General features: G+C 43.1%; 1 long non-coding RNA gene across 1 annotated transcript; it reads left to right on the top strand.

Annotated features, from left to right (window-relative positions):
• Positions 1-310: 310 nt before the first annotated feature.
• Positions 311-10,986, top strand: LOC126653249 (uncharacterized). Its single transcript, XR_007632202.1, has 5 exons — positions 311-4,445; positions 5,025-5,165; positions 6,288-6,374; positions 7,177-7,224; positions 10,708-10,986. It is a non-coding gene; the product is annotated as an uncharacterized LOC126653249 (long non-coding RNA).
• Positions 10,987-11,374: the final 388 nt, after the last annotated feature.

The raw sequence follows: 11,374 nt of genomic DNA, 5'->3' as shown, positions 1-11,374 counted from the left end.
ATCACTTCCCAGTGAGGGACTGGTGAATCATTTTGATGGTGTTCATGAATCAGTCCTTTGCTACCAGTTTCTGCATTGGTCTTAATATAATATTCAAAACCAAAAATTGTAATTTCAGGGACTCTTAACTTTTTGTTAAAGAGACAATACTGTCATTGTCTCATTGCACACCGTACTGAGCATGCTGCAGAAGTGCTCTCCCAAAGATACCTGTGTAGCTAAAGGTGCTGAAACCTATCCAATCGATCCCTGTGCAATGGTGGGGAGCTTGCTTGCAACAGGGTGGGGAGAGGGAGGGCACACATTTGTCTCATGGGCTTTGGTGGGTGGTCTGATAGCTTAAAGTTTAAAGCTCTTTTGTGAATCAGATAACCTCCTGTACAGGAGCAGAAGCAGTCTGAGCTGCCTTGGCTGGTGTGCAGAGGGTCTTCTGCTAGTTGAGAGTCTCTGATATTGTATAACCTGCCTAGGAAGTGTGACTGGTTGTTCCTCAGCTTTGCACCTTAAGTGCTGTAAAGAAGGCAGAAAGCAGAAGTAAGTAGGTCCCTCAGAATTTCCTTGTTGAACCAGGGAGGAGAGTTGTGGTTGTACTGAGGCAATGGCAAAGGTCTTTGACATATATCTTGTTAGGCATTGGCACAGGGCTTTTCCCTGGGGGAAAAGGAGCTCATGGTGTGAATATGATCCTGTGAGGGTAAAGACACTCGTGGTTTATTCTTGGCAAGGACTGTAGCTGCTTGAAAGTCGTCCTTATGACAGCACTAATCTTCTGGCAACTGCAGGGTCGGGGAGTTGCAGGAGAAGTGCAGAAGTGCCTTAGCACGTTACCTTCTTTGATGGGCCAAGTGTCCCTCCTCACAGAGATCTAGTCTGTTCCTCCAAGGAAGCACAGAGTGCTCTCCAGCAAGCCCACTGCTGCCTTCGGAGGGTATTTCCATGTTGCTGTGTCCTGACTGTTGCACCATGCCCTTTCTCTGTGATGCCTTGCACACGACCAGCTGGTATTTGTCATGTGCTCCACAGAATTCAAAAATGAAACTTCTTTGGAGGAGGTCAGCGTACTGTGCAGGACACATCCCGTGTGTGGGCTGCATCTGACAGATTCCTGTCACTGCCACCCAACAGGCCTGTCAAAAACGACAGCACCTGCCCATGGACTGCACTAACACAGTGATACCAGCCAAAATGGGAAGTGTTAACAGCGTTGTTTGCCCCTGTGTGTTCCTGTTTGTAGCCCCTCTGCACTAGGAGAGGCACAGTGTAAATGTCTGGGTGGATGGCTACGTGTTTTAGAGTAATCATACCAGGCACCATTCAGTTCTCAGCAGTCAATGTGCAATTATTGCAATAGAAAAGCAGCACAGAACATTGCTTAAGAGTTTTTCAGTTATCAGAGATTTTCCTACCCACAGGAAAGTAAGGAGGTAACCTGTCTAAAAGTTTTGTCATTCCAGAATCAGTGCCAAGGATCAGATCTTCCTGATCCATGGCTGGGAAGCTGTGTTCTCACACTTGGGCTATGCCTACATGCTGGAGATTTTTCTGTTACATTTCTCTTTTGTGATGGATGAAATCCCATTTTTATATCGTTATATAAGGTCATTTGACTCTTCCTGCCCGACGCTGCAGCCCTTGTGCATTTCACCTGTGTCATTAGCACTCCATAGCCAAATGCTGTTTTGTGCCCAGCAGGGATTCTCAAAATAGCCATTGCTTCACTCTCTCTCTAAGCTTGTCTGCATTCCAAGCCACTTAATTTTCCATGTGGTCCACTCCCAACTTCCCATTGTAAATTACTGCCCTCGTAACCCACAGTCTAATTTTTCTCACTCCATTCAGTGGAACTACTGACCGGTGGTAGTAGCAGGTTAGGCTGGTGTTGTACCTGTGAGAATTTCCTGGTTGCCTGATTTGTACTTATTTTGTAAGGTTTGTAAGGCTTTTTGGTTCCCTGCTGCCCTGATTTCAAATATGTGACCTTGAAATTGGTTGTTTGAGCGTGTCTTTTCATTTGGAGTCCCCAGAGGATTGTAATTACAGCACTGCCTTGTGACTGTGCTGAATGAGAGCCCAGCTGAAATTCCCAGACTAAAGGATACGACAGCTTCTAGTAATCTTGGTGCCTTTCTTATGCCTTTTTTTTTTTTCCTAAATAATACATTTTTACAATGTGTAGGGTCAGTCATTTTGAAAAAAAAAAGGTTATTTCTTAATGGCCAGTCTTCGCGAGCGAAGATCCGGGGAAGGTCTTTCCACCTTCCAGCCTGCGCATTGGATTTTTTAGGTGAGACACAGTGTGCGCAGAACTGAGCCCACCCTTTAATCCTAAGGTTCATCTGCCGGGGCCAAGCGAGCTTGGACGGTGGCAGTGAGGTCCTCAGGACGTAGGTGGGTTGCCTTTAAGGGCTAATGAGCCCCACCTGCCCGGGAGTGGCCCTGACCGGGAATCGAACCCGGGTCTCCGCGGTGATAGCGCCGCGCCTTTACCACTAGACCACCAGGGGGGTTATTTCTTAGTTACCTATTAAAATGTAAGAGAGTGTCCGCTTCCCCCTTATGTGCACACCTTCTGCTTCCATATGATTTGCTGTTGTAAATTGATCATCTCTTTCCATTGTTATGGGAAAACATTTCATAGATACTGTTTTATAGACAAAGGAAGGGAAAATCTAGCAACTTGTACTCTGCCTGTAGAAACTCTGAGTCTAAATATGGGAAAATTAGCAAATATGAAGTGCAGGCCAACAGTGAGGAGAAGGAAATGGAGTTACAGATACTAAAGACAGGATGAGATTGTTCAAAGAGGTAAGAAGAAGGACGGAGAGTCCTTGGCAAGAGAGACCCGTTGGTATGGGTCAGCTTTATTTCCACTGAATTTGAGTGTTATCCCAAATTTATGGAGATATGACATCCAAAGCCTTCCCAGAGGGCAGCATGGGATAAGGCTTAGAGCACAGGGAAGAAAAGGAGACACACAAGGATAAAAGGAATAGGAAAAGTCAAGCGAGTGAGTGAGTAGGGAGAAAGGAAAGCAGAGGGGTTGGGAGCAGCCTGGGATAGTACTGTATAAATGAAAACTGGGGTCTTGAGCAAAGTCAAAGGGAGTTTTCCCCAAAAATAACAATATTTGCAAGCCCAGAACAAGGACTTGTATTTGACCTGAAGGTAGAGAGAATGACAGCATTTCTGCTGTGGGTTAGGTCTGCATTTGGAATTTCAAGCATCGTTTTGCTTGTGGAGTCCTCAGTCTTGCACAGTCGCGTTTGTAGTGAGAGTGAGTTCCCATCCTTGGCAGCAACACCAGTCGTGCACCTTTAGTAAAGCCATCTCGAGAGTGAAGGTTAGCTGGTGGCACTGACAGTGGCTTTTTGGGAAGGAACACTGAGTGTGCCACAGTCACAACCTTGGCAGCATTTTGTCCAGCCAAGCACGGGGACTGTGTGTGCAGAGCTGTGTTGGATGACATCAGGGGCAGCAGCAGGGCAGACAGGCTTGCATGCTGGTGCTTGCATGTCTGCTGGAGAAGGTGGAGGTGTACCTGTGCCACATGGGGAAATACTGGTACACAGTGAAACTCCCCTGAAAGCTCTAATTAGAAGATGAAATGTCATGCTATAAAAAAAGGTAATTTACTGGCAGAAGAAAAATATCAATGAACTTAAACAATTAACTTACCTTTCATCTTTCTAGATACTTTAACAGCAAGAGATTTATAATTAATCTAGAAAAAACTGGAGTACTCTTCTGGAGGAAGAGTCTCTTACTTAAATTAGTTTAACCCTCACTTTATTATTGTTACTGGTCAAATTAATTGCTGACTTTGTCAGAGATCACAAACCCTTCCCAAAACTGATAATATTTTCTTAGGTGTCTTCATTCATCTTTCTTGTAAGGTAAAGATGTATTAAAAAAAAAAAAAAGGAATTTAGGTGGTTGTTTGTTGAACTGAGGAATCAAAACTGTATTTTCAGCACGTCTTAGAGATCCATAGAATCCATAGAATGTATCTGAAATTTTATATGTATTTTAAGGTTTGCTCTTATTCCACTTGAGTTTTTTCCTCTCTTATTTCAGTCATAGATTCAAAAATGTCAGAGGAGCCACAACTGAGCATTTCTTCTGTTCCCACCTGTGCTTTGGGTTGTGAAAGAATAACATAAATACACAGAGATCTTGACTTGCTCTTGGATGCATCTGGAAGATTTTATTAGGCAGTCCACTGTGCCTGTGATCTGTCTGAGAGCAGCTGATGATGAGCATCGCCAAGATGTTTCACCAGGCTGCTGATAATTTTGTGTCTTTCAGAAGACTTGAAAAACTGGATTCATGGAACATCCACTCTCATAAACCACAGCCTGGCCATGAGGACATCAGGGCAGCCACAGCTGTACTAAGTATCTTCACCAGCAATCTTTCACCCTCTGACAAATCTTTTCTTCTTGAAGGTGGGTGGTCTTCCCTTGTCCAAATTCTGTAAATTTGGTGCATCACTTTCTAGTTATGCAGCTGATACTTGTGTTTATATGAATGGCTGTTTAAAAAAAAAAAAAAAAAAAAAGGAAAGATCAGATGTTTGTTGTTTCATTTAACATAAATCAAACTTTGTACTCATATAACAATTCTAGTTTAGCCCCAGGAATAGCTTTAGTATTGCTAAGTGTCTGGAGAGTATTGACTACAGAGACATGATTTTAAGCAGGGTATAATAGTTTCTACAGCTGTTAACAGTTCTCAGAAGAAAGGCAGTATTATTCATTGGTGTTTAAAATGTGCATGACTTGCATTGCACAGAAGTCAGATTGGGAGAATGTCAGAATTTTTTTTCTGAAATTCTGCCAGGAAAGTCTTCAATAACTGAAGAAATTCTTTTCACTGGTGAAATCAACATGCAGCACATTGTGTTATTATGCTTGCTTATAGCTCACCATGAAAGTTGTCTTTGTATGCGTGGATGTACGGCTTGTACTGTTTTGTTTTTATTTATTCTGCATTCTTTATTATAATGTTCTTTCCTTTTTTTCCAGACCAGAAAGATTGTTATTGAGCCTTCCACAAAGCTGAAATAATGCTGTGTGTTAAAAAAATGTTAACAATTTGAAGAAGTTATAAAAATTTATAAGTTGACTGAATACTTTGGAAATTTCTGCATATTTTAATATAAATAGGTAATGCAAATGTTTGTTCTTTGCATTTGGAGGTGGGTCTCTGTTTTCTAAAGGTCTTGTATATAAATTTGATTCTTAAAATTACATTAGGACAAAACCAGTATTTTTTTCAGATTGTATAATAGGAAAAATGTATTCCAAAAGACACAGAACATACATGGTTATGTCTGAATGTCATATAGTCATGAAATTCAGTATAAATAGCATCAGTTGTTTGAATGACTTCATTAAGTGCATTTAGGGGACTGTCTGTTGCAGTCAGCTGAGGTCCTTCCATTCAGTTTCAAGGGTGCCTGGTTGGCCCACAAAAGACCAAAAGGAGGTGATTACAGATAGTGTGAAGTTCCAGATTGTGCTGGTATAACTTTCATAGAAATGCAGTCACATAAAATCAAAGATATCACAGAAAATGGAATTATTTCAGAGAATTTGGTATTAGTGATGAGTTTGAGCTTTATTCATAGCTAAAATCATAGAACAAGACAAGTGAGTCCAAAAGAAAGAAAGGAAGAGTAGAAATAGGTGAAAGAGAAGAGGTGAGTGACAGGATACTGGCAGGTGGGCAAGGACCTAAATGATGACAGTTTTGACAACTAGTCCAGAAGATCAAATGTTGAAATGTTATGATCCACTGGAGGTGCTGATTGGGTAAATAACTGAAAGGACAGGCATCAAGCTACTTTTTGGAGGGGGTGGGGAAGGAAAGCAATGCAAGTTTTGTGTGGCTGTACCACAGAGTAGAAAGGGTTTGTTAAGTTTCCCTGGAGGAGAATTAATGTCTAATACTTCAAGGCAATTTCTTCACAGGCAGCTGTAGCAGCCACGAGGAGTGACCTGGAGAGCTGCAGCTCTGGTGAGGTCCCCTGGTCTGTGTGCAGCTGAGGTGCTTTGCCCGTGCTGCTGGGGTACCTCTTTCAGCTTAGTCCCATCTGAAAGGAATCCAGGCTGTGCTCGGGGACTGCACAGGAAGCGAGCGGGGTGTTCGAGGGGCTGGCTCCAGAGGCTCACTGCTGCTCCAAACTTGGACACTGATGGACATGTGCACTGTCCAGCTGTGGGGTGGCAGTGGTGACATGGCACAGGGCAGAGGGAATACTCAGAATGTATTGTTCCATGTTACAGGTGCTTGCAGCATGTGGATCTGAGAGCAGTGAAAGCCCAAAGGAGTACTGCACACACTGAAGAGGTCACCAGGAGCTGTTGTGCGGGGTAAGCCCTTCAGGAAAGAGAAAGGGAGAATGATTGATGCAAGCCTCTGTAGGAAAAGTTGGTGCTATCTGAAGTTTACTGTGATTTGGTATTTCAGGATGGATTCCCTCCTGACATACTGCCTGTGAAATTTTGATAGGCCTAGAAGCACTTTGTAACACCAGCTCCATTTAGAAGTGTGCAAAACTAATGCTCAAGAGTGCCAGGCTTTTGAAGTGCAGTTGTTATAAATCCTTTTCTCAAGACATCCTGGAACATTCTTTGCTGAGTTGAAAGGCTTCCCTGGTCATTGACACCAGTGCTGTGAAATAACATTGCTGCTAGCTGGTGGTTTGCTCTGTAGAAAGCTGCTTATAATTTTCAAAGACTGCTCTCCAAATGGAATCACTAAGTTAAATGAACCCTTTAAAACCTACGTTCACAAAACTGCATTCAGTTCAGGAAAGGGTGTTAATTCTTCAGTGTTTTGTGAGTCACTTCCACTGTAACATTCTCTGGAATCGTTCAATTTTGAGAGTTAAAAATGGCTGGTTGGTAATGCGGAGTTATCATAGATAGAGGTATTTCCATGTTCCCTGTCAGTGCCACTTCACAACGTATTTATTCTCACACAGCCTGTTATGTAAAAGTACCATTTTACAGAGCGGAGGCACAGAGAGAATAAATGATGTAGATAAGCCTGTGTAAGGAAATATGTTGCAGAGCTGGTCACAGGTTTCCTCAGCTTGCAAAGTGTAGCTGCTGGACCAGCTCCCCTCTCATTCTGTGGTGTGTATACAGGTGTATTCCTTTCCCTCTGCAGCTCTTGGTCCACCCAGCATGGGCTGCAAAAAGGCTGCACAGCATTCAGGTGAGTCTGAAAGCCAATAGGATTCTTAACTTTATTGACAGTGTTATGTCAAATAACATGATGGGCATCTGACACAAATGTGTTTAGTGCCTGAATGTAGCACATTTCTGTATGCCAGTACTTTGGAAACAAGCAGAGCAAAAAATGAATGGGGAGGTTATTGTCAAGAGCTGTTCTCCTTCCTACAAGCACAACAGTTTGGCTTTTGAAGTTTGCTAAAATGATTCTCTAATAAGATTTTTGGCTTATGAAATGAGCCAGCACAACACAAACATCTCTACTAGATCTTGTCAGTAGTTGTGAAGATATATTTTAACAATTTTAGGATTTCCCAGGCCTTTTTCAAAATGGCTGTGCTGCCTCACTAAATGCACTGATTATTATTATGTCCTTGTCCAAGAACATTTGACCTTATTTGCTTCTGGGCTTTATTTGCTTCTGAGCAATATTTCCTTGGAACCTCTCAGATGATAAAAGGCAATCCAGAGAAGTCTGAACAAGTCTTAACTTAGAAACTGACCATGTTCAATCTGTAAAGTATGTAGATTTCGATTTATTTTTCCTGGGGAAAGGCCTCAAAGGGCAATAGGTGCAGGATGTGGAGGGAAGAAGCAGTGCCCTGACCCTACAGCATTTCTGCATGTTGAGTCAGGGAGTGACATTTAAACAATTTTCACTGTACCCGATATGAAAAACTATGATGCAGATCAAATTGCTGGCTGTGCTTAGAGAGAGATGAGGAGGAAAAAGGTCAAGGCACCTACCTATAGGTAGCCTCTCCTGTGTTTCCGATGTTAGGAGAGCTTATGGGTCTTTAATGCCTCTTTTTTTTTGTTTTTTGTTTTTCTTTCTTCGAGGTAATGAATGGCTCTGGACTTTCCATCTTTAGAGCTGGTGGTTTCCACACCACAGTGATTCAGCCAGCATGAACTCTTGACCAAATCCCAGTTTGTTTCCTGGTTTTGTTTTTCTAAAATATTTTACATTTAGCAGGGCATAAAAGCCTCCCTACTACGTGACAGTGGAAGAAGGAGAGCCGTGCTCCTTTTACTGGTTAGATCTCAAAGGGCAGTTCTCTGTTCTTCTGAAAACATTGCAACTGAAGCGATATAAAAGGAATCACTGAATTTTGACTGAAAGTCAGACTGAATTCTTCCATGCTCCTGGCTTTTTGATGCTTTGTGTTTATGTGGAGTTTCCTTTAAGGGTTATTAAGGTCTCATTTTTATGTGAGAAATATGTTCTGCCTGGGCGTATGCTCTAAGTTTTAATCAGTGTGTTATTGCATGGGAAACTCGTGTATGTTTGTTTACTTGCAAGAGAAACAGATTAGTATTGCCAGTGATTTCAGGGGATAGCAGGTTGTTAAATTAACATGAAGGGCCTTGTTCCTTTGCTTTGCTGGATGTGTTTTGTTGAGTGAATTCTCTGGGATACCCTGCTTAGGGAATATGCTGGTGGTTATCCCTGTTACCCTGTAAGTGGTGCGCTCAGTAAGGACTTGGAGTGGCTTGGCCCTGGAGTTTTGACACCAAGAGGGAGATGATAGACAGGAAATCTATAGCCTGGGAAAACTACAAATGAAAGACATCATACTCTGCAAATTAAAGCCATAAAATGTTATTTCAAAAGTTTATACATTTATATAGATGCTTTATCCCAAATGATACATCATATGAGTAGACAAAATATTGCTGTAAATAGGTTTGAGACCTAAGATGGGGACCAATTTCAGCTTACCCCTGTGAAAACACAGCATTTCTCCCTTCACACCCTGTGTCATCTTGTTGTTCAGCAGACAGAAATGTTGGTTGATGCGGGTTTATTTCAGAGCCCCCTTCATGAAGTGACCCCCATTGTCTGACTTCTTTTTTGCACTACTCTACTGTTGTCTCCACCATTTTCTTCCCATACTCTGGAAACTCCTTGCCTGTCTCAGATGCTGCGTGGGTTGCCCAAGGCTGTGGGCTGAGGTAAATTAGGTGTATGGGGCCTTCCTTTTTTGAAAATACTAGTACTTTTGAAGTGGTACAGAGCATCCAAAATGCAGGGCAAAGATGTATGGAGATACTAATAACATTAGCAGTGGATAACAACTATTCAGTTCACCAGGTGGTCAGAAACAGCAAAGTGTCTGCTCTAAGAGTGTCCTTGCAGTGGAAGCTCAACCTCGTTTTGCTCGTGTGCAATGAGACGAGGTTTCATGACAAGATCACACTGGGGTTTTTGCACTTTCTCACACAGCCCTTGAGTTGAGCAATCAGAGGGCAGCTGGAGCAGCCACTGCAGTGTGCACTGGGACTTAAGAGTGGCTCTCTGTCCGCTTCCACATGGCACTAACACTGTGTCACTTTGGCTGTGCATGAGGTTGAGTCTGGTCATAGTGGACACACTGCACGTGGAGCCTGTGGGGAAGCAGGTCAGCACCCTACTGCTGTGGCTCTGGAATTATTGATGATAGGGCCATGTCACTGAAGCCAGTGATATAAGATCAAGTTAACATCCAGAATCATCTCCAAAACCTCAGATTTTCACATTTCAGGATGTAAAACACAACCACCTTTTTGCACTCAGTTTTCTAACAGGACTGGCCCAATTTGAGTGTCTTGTTCTGGAGCTGGAAGCAATTGCTGGACAGTATATGAAAGATACCATATGGTATTCCATATTCAAATATATGGATTTCTTGCTGAACAGGGCAAGATGAAAAGGAAGGAGGAAGCTTTTCAGCCAAGTAAATAATTCACACAGAAGAATTTTCCCAGAGTATCCAACCTTCTCTTCTGCTTGCATTGTGATGATGCAATTGCTGTTCCCTGATATTTATGTACCTTTCAAAATTTCTATTACTTTTTTAGCTCTGTGGATTGTTGTGAAACAACATTCTGAGAGCTGTCATGAGTCATGGTGTTGGCTTGGTAGGGTTTGGGTGCTCTTACTGTGTTCTTGGTGCTTTCTGTTTGGATGAAAGACCAGACACTTCCAAGATAAACGCTCCTGAACTAATATAAACTTCAGTTTCTCTAAAGACTGTTCTGCCAAGCTCAGACACTGGCTTTCTTTAAGTGCAACTGCTGGTACAACTCGGTTGCACAAATGTTTGCAGACAGTACATAGAAAAGGGTCACAAAGAAAGCTTGAGATAACTGAAGGGAGGAAATGGTCTGCAGCACAGATTTTGGCTGTTAAAGAGTGCTGAGCTCTTTCTGTGCTCAGAGATGCTTATTGTGCAGAATCTTCATATGCATCAAAGATTAAACTTAGGCAAGTGCTGGAAGGATCACTGCTCTGTGACCTGTCTCTCAGACAGCTTTTTCAGTCTCGTACCTGTTAGAAAGTGTTTCCTGTTCCTCAGAGTACTGTTACCTGCTCCAGCAGATAAGGATAGTATGGAATACTGTACTGTATGTGATGACTGTTCACTGTGGCTGGTTCCTTCTGCTGAAATCAAAAGATGTTTTATGCCTTTTTTGCTTCCCTTAGGGCTCAAACTTCTAAGTGTTAACTGACTTTGTCTTTCACGCTTTGCAAAATCCGGGATTTCACTGAAGGAGAGCATTCCAAGCTGCTTTTGAGAAACCTGATGTTTGCATCGGGTGACAGAGGATACTATAAACTGACTTCTTGAAAAGGATCCTTGAGGACCCAGCGCTGTCACTGTGTTAGAGTGGGATAGGCACAGGTGGGACTGGTTGGCTCTGGGGCAGCGAGTGCCTGGGCCAGCACAGGAGCTGTTCAGGCGGTGCAAGGTGCCACATTAGCCAAGGCGTAAATGCTCTGCTCCATTACAGCCTCACTGCGCCTCCCAGGGAAAGAGCCCGGGCCTAGTGTGGTTCAAGCTGCTCACCCCAGCCTGCTGAAGCCCAAACCCCCAGCCTGAGGACCCTGGTGAAGCTGTGACCATGCCAGCTGCTTCCTCTGGCTCTGCCGAAGGCCTCTGGCTTCCTGTTCGGCTGCCTGTAAAAGCATCTTTCTGCCAAGAAAGTGTGAGTAATCTTACCCAGCTTCTTGGCATTTGTTGGCATAGAGTTAACCTTATGACTCTGAAGGAGGTTTCAAAGGACACCCATTAACCCAGGGATCCAGTGCTTCTGGGAATGGGTGAGGCGTGGACAGGACATGGTTAGGTTGGTGAAGAGGTAAGGAACTT

Source organism: Myiozetetes cayanensis, unplaced genomic scaffold (genome assembly GCF_022539395.1).
Source record: "Myiozetetes cayanensis isolate MyiCay16 unplaced genomic scaffold, myiCay2020 scf10, whole genome shotgun sequence".
NCBI classification, from domain to species: domain Eukaryota; kingdom Metazoa; phylum Chordata; class Aves; order Passeriformes; family Tyrannidae; genus Myiozetetes; species Myiozetetes cayanensis.
The sequence above is the reverse complement of the archived record's forward strand: the minus strand, read 5'-3'. Positions and strand labels throughout refer to the sequence as shown.